Source organism: Chenopodium album, chromosome 5 (genome assembly GCF_948465745.1).
Source record: "Chenopodium album chromosome 5, dcCheAlbu1.1, whole genome shotgun sequence".
Classification (NCBI taxonomy): Eukaryota; Viridiplantae; Streptophyta; class Magnoliopsida; order Caryophyllales; family Amaranthaceae; genus Chenopodium; species Chenopodium album.
The window spans coordinates 76,012,466-76,018,325 of record NC_137838.1 but is presented as its reverse complement, the minus strand read 5'-3'; the positions used below and the strand labels follow the sequence as shown (position 1 = coordinate 76,018,325).

At 34.5% G+C, this 5,860-nt stretch overlaps 1 long non-coding RNA gene across 1 annotated transcript; it reads right to left on the bottom strand.

Moving 5' to 3' along the window:
- Positions 1-243: 243 nt before the first annotated feature.
- On the bottom strand, positions 244-3,270 carry LOC145631110 (uncharacterized). The gene is made up of 4 exons (XR_014112346.1): positions 2,872-3,270; positions 2,591-2,660; positions 631-697; positions 244-526 (listed from the first exon to the last, which is right to left on the bottom strand). It is a non-coding gene; the product is annotated as an uncharacterized LOC145631110 (long non-coding RNA).
- Between the last annotated feature and the right edge of the window lie 2,590 nt (positions 3,271-5,860).

The following is a 5,860-nucleotide window of genomic DNA, read 5'->3' as shown; positions in this document are numbered from 1 at the left end:
TGTAAGGGAGTGCTTTTCTATACTTTTGGCGCCACTTTTAAGCGCCGACATTATTTATGTAACGCACTTACCTATAGCCTATAAAGGCACTTTTAAGCGTCGTAAGAGGTAAACTACCACACTATCTTACAATATGTAAAGGCACTTTTTAACATCGCAAGATGTACAATGGTGCGGTTCTGTAATAGCATCTATAATAACATTCAGAGCGTTACTAAATAACCTGTTTTTTACATGATAAAATTGTAAACACCAAAAATTTTATTAAAAATAAATTATAGTCATAAATGTCATCAAACAAGAGACATTGAAATAAAGTACCTAAAATCATTTAAACAAATAACCATCTAAAGTCTTATATATATATATATATATAATAAAAAAAAAATAAAAAAACGTTCAGTAGCTAGAATGTACTTAATGCCAAAACCAAATCTATGCCAATATAAGATTTATTTTATAAGACTAAATATTGATGCTTTAAAATTGCTTTCATGTTCCAACTTTGAAGTTGCCAAAGCATACCCTGCATGAGTGAAAACAAATATTCAACTACTATATTAAAAATTATTATATGATGAATAAAAAATAAAAAAAAATAAATGTTAGACATTTAATAACCAATCTAACCTTGGTAACGCAATAACTAATCTCTACGATTAGTGTCATTGTTAGCTCTGGGAGAAGCTTCAACATCCTACAAAAATAACAAAGGAGAAAAGTTATCAACTCCATATCATCAAGTTAAAAGGCGCAAATGTACCAATCAATAATAAGAAATCAAACCTGGAAAATTACTACATACATATTACTAACATTCCCAACATTAAACACTCAAAGATGAAAGAGACATTCCCAACATTAAACAAAGTATTAATTAATAGTTCCTACATTACTAACATTATCGTCAATGTAATATGCAAAAGTGTTAATTTAGAATTTCGCAAACGACAATGTTCAACCAATTTCACTTAAAAGTAATGAAAAAAAATTGTAACCAGATTAGTACGATCCTTAATTAAGTTTTCCAAGTTCAAACAACATATTTCTTTTATATGATTCTAGTAAGTAATCATACCAAAGAAAAATAAGCAACTTATGTAACTAGGAGACGGAAAATGAACAACACTGGAAAATGAAATGTTTATGAGTTTAATTTATTAGGCGAAAAGGAAAAAGGCAATCACGATATAACATATAGTAGATATAATTTTCAAATAATCTAATAACTTTAAGTAGCTTAAATGAATTAAATTAAGAAGATATTTTAGCCTAATGTAGACTTCTTTCTTTGGTTTTTAATACGTTCTTTTGGGTTGAGGATGTCTTATACACTACCAACAATTTGAATTTTTATAATTACAAATTAAAATTCATCCCCCCACCCCCAAATATCGAGAATGCAGTGCTTTACTAGTCTTACTGCAGCTTTAGAAAAGAAATTTGATCCCTTGACACCTATAAGCACTAACCTTTAAGATTCTTGTCTTATATCATACCATGTGAAACACCAGATTGTAATATATATATATATATACCCTAGTCTAGGATTACAGAAATATCACTTGAGATTAAAATACAAGTTTTTCTCCAAAAGGCTTGGCTCATGTTCTTATTATATCAGAAGCCGATGTGATTTTTAACCCAAAAAAAATAAAGGAGAACAGCAAGTCAAAGAAAAGAATTAGAGCAGCAACTTTTTACTTACAAATATATCATGTCAAGAATTCATGCCCACATACATGAACACTAGCCTTCTCTAAAGCTATATATCATAAATCCATTTACTTCCTATATTTCTAGGCTCTTCCCTAATCAACAATCTATTCCATGTAATCTTTTTTCTTACCCTTTTATTCTTTGCATCTAGTTTTGTTGGATTATCTCCAATAACATATCTTATATAGTTGTGTATAGGCAATTAGGATACCAACCAATATTATATAACCAACTGACACATAATTAAAATAGGCTAGAGGATAGGCTAGAAGATACATATCACAAACTCCACAAATCCAATCGTAAAAAAATGCCCACAGACTCTATAGTCAAGTTAACTACTCTACATTTTTCTTTTTCTTTTTTTTTTGTGGGGGGGGGGGTGTGAAATGAAGTATAGTGTAGTTACTAATGCATTAAACATGTAGTAAGCCTATAAATTGCAAAGTAAAGGACTCTTAATACAATTTGTCTCATGTTTGAGGTGGATGAAAACTAACATACTATGATAGAAACAATATGTCTAATGGCTTAAAGGTGTCAAACAACCAAGTTTAATTTCATTAACATGATGTTTTGAGAATCTAACCCTACTGGTTTAATTCATATTCAATTTGATTGAGATATATCATTGGACCTTATTAATTTCATTACTTATACAGAATTATGAGACATGAGTAATCAGGGTATATACTAAAGATTGAATTAAACACTCAAGAATACATAATTACAAAATTGATAGCCAAAGAAATTAAACACAGCACATGATAAGCAACATGAAACATTAAACACTTCTATTGATGAAAAATTGCTGAGAAAATATGCATTACATAGACGAAATTACATCTAAATAAACATGCAATAAACATACCTGAAAGTAGCCTCTTTTCTGGATCTCTTTCTTTTTGACAAGAATTTTTTCGAGAATATTGAAATTAGATCTGCAATTATAGCCGAAATTGATGGGCAAAACTGAGCTTAATTCAGCAAATTGCAATTGGAATTGGCGAAATAAACATATAAAGATTAGAAATTGACAAAACCCGACAAAAAATCAGCAAATCGTGTAAATTAATTTGCAAAACAGAGAATTTAAGTAAATTAAAAAGGGAAATTCAATAGAAAAACAAAAAATTATGAGAAAAACTTTACCTTAGAATGAGAATTTTGAATTTGTATGGGTCGATTAAAATTCTCAAACAAAATTGACGAGTTGGGCAAATTAAAAGGGAAAATTCAGCAAAAAGAAAACGAATTAAATGTTTATGGTTCGTCAAGTAAAAATTTGAGGATGATATTCAGAGAGATTAGGGAGATTGATGAGCGCACAATTGGGGCAATTTCATATTTTCAGTAGTGATAGGTTAGGGATTTGCAGAAGTATAGTGGGAGTCGTGGGAGTTTTGAAATATTTCACAGAATAAAAAAAACTAAGTGGCACGGTTTTTTTTGGCTGTAACAACGCTATATTGCAGTGCTTTTTAGTAAGCGCTCTAATTTTACACGGAAAGTGCATATTTCAGCACTATTAACATGTTGCGCGGCTACCAATGCGCCTTAATAAACTGTTTTTGTAGTAGTGATGGCGATGTGTAGGTGTAGAGCAATGATGGAGGAACATGTTGTAAATTGGCATAAATTTGGCACTTAGGGCATCTTTTTACATATTGATGGCAATCCCTATTCATTGTAGTCCAATAATATCCTTCTCGCATTATTTTCTGGACCAACATTTTTCCATTTATATGAGTGTCATAGATTCCTTCGTGGACTATTCTCATTGCTCTTTGTGCATCCTTTTTTCCTACACATAAGAGAGCTCGACCCTTAGGTACCCTTTTATGTAGCTCGTTGTCTATGAGTACATATTGGGAAGCCAAAAGCCTTAATGCTCGTTTTGCTCTTTTGTTAGCATGGGGAGGGTATTCTCCTTTGGTGACGTAATTAAGTATATCCGTGTACCATGGTTCCTCTTCCTCTTCTTCTTCGCCTTGGACTACTTCTTTGTCTTCTATAGCCTGGATGTATGCCGGTTTGTGCCTTTTTTCTATGGTTAGAGGCATTTTCTCGATTTCCGTGGGAATCCTAACCATTGAGGCTAGTCTTTCCAAAGTATCAGCAAATTGATTTTCTTCCCTAGGTAGATATGTGTATTCTACCTTCTCTAACTGATCGGTAAGAGTTTCTAGATAGGTTTGGTAAAGGGCTAGACTTTCGCTCCTTACTTTCCATCTTTTGGATATTTGATTGATGATCAAGGAAGAGTCTCCGAATATCCTTAACCTTTTTACTCCCAATGCCAAAGCTGTTTCAAGGCCTACCACGCATGCTTCATATTCAGCAGCATTGTTGATAACGTCGAAATCGAGCTTTATAGAGATTGGAACATGCTCTTCTTTAGGTGATACTAGTAATACTCCAACGCCACATCCCTTTTGGTTTGAGGCTCCGTCGAAGTATAAGGTCCAAGTATCATTTTCAGTAACCATTAGGTCTTCGTGTGGAAATTCGTTGTCTTGTATTGGCGTCGAGTCTTCTATTGGAAAATCTTCTAGAAAGTCTGACACCACGGATCCTTTGATAGCTTTCTGTGGCATGAACCTTACATCAAACTGGGCTAGATTAACTATCCATCTCGATATGCGTCCATTGAGTGTAGATTTCTCAAATAGATACTTGAGTGGATCTAGTCGGGAGACTACGAAGACGGTATGCACTAGCATGTAATGTCTTAACTTGGTTGTGGCCCACACCAAGGCGAGGCACAACTTCTCGAGTGGCGTATAGCGTGTTTCGTATTTGAGCATCTTCTTGCTTAGGTAGTAGATTGCATTCTCTTTGCCTTCTACTTCTTGTGCTAGCATAGCTCCCATTGTCTCTTCGGTAACCGTCAAATATAACCTAAGAGGTATTTCGGGAAGTGCTGGTGCTAATACGGGAGGATTTGCGAGATAGGCTGTGATCTTTTCAAAGGCTTTTTGACACTCGTCATCCCATATCACTGGTACATTCTTCTTGAGCTTTTTAAAGATTGGTTCACATATTGTCGTCAACTTTGATATGAACCTACTTATGTATTGCAACCGGCCAATAAATCCTCGAATATGTTTCTCAGTCTTGGGCGGTGGCATTGACATGATTGCTTTGATCTTGGTTGGGTCTACCTCTATTCCTCTAGAGCTTATTACATATCCCAACAGCTTGCCTGAGGTGACTCCAAAAGCGCACTTAGATGGATTCAACCTCATACTATATTTTCTTAGCCTTTCAAAAAACTTCCTTAAGGCTACTTGATGTCCTGGACGGTCTTTTGATTTTACAATAATGTCGTCGACATATACCTCGACTTCTTTATGCATCATGTCATGGAGTAAGGCAGTTGCCGCACGTTGGTAAGTAGCACCCGCGTTTTTCAACTCGAATGGCATTACCGTGTAGTAGTAAGTGCCCCATGGTGTTATAAAAGTTGTTTTCTCCATGTCTTCTTCTGCCACGAGAATCTAGTTGTAACCTGCGTACCCATCCATGAACGAGAGGAGCGCGTGATTTGCCGTGTTATCTACCATAATATCGATGTGTGGCAAAGGGAAGTCGTCCTTTGGACTTGCCTTATTTAGATCTCGATAGTCGACACACATTCTTACCCTTCCGTCTTTCTTCGGAACTGGGACGACGTTGGCGACCCATTCGGGGTATTTGGATACCTTGATGAAACCTGCAGTTATTTGTTTTTGAACTTCTTCTTTTATTTTAAGAGCTACGTCGGGTTTCATTCGACGTAACTTTTGTTTTACGGGTTTCATTCCTGGAATTAGTGGTATAGTGTGTCGAGCTATCTCTCTATTAATGCCTGGCATATCTTCGTATGACCAAGCAAATACATTGATAAATTCTTTAAGTAAGTTAATTAAATCGGTTCTTTCTTGTTTATTCAGTGTTAATCCGATTTTAACTTCTCTTTTATGGGTTGAATCATTTGAGATGTCAACCGTTTCAGTTTCTTCAATTACCGGTGTTTTCTTTTCGAGTGTTTCCATTGCTTTAATAATTTCTTTGTCTTTTTCATTGTTAGTTAAGTAATGCTCGTCATCTTGGGTTAGAGAAGAACACGAGAAATAAGGAGAAGGAGAAATATTATTAT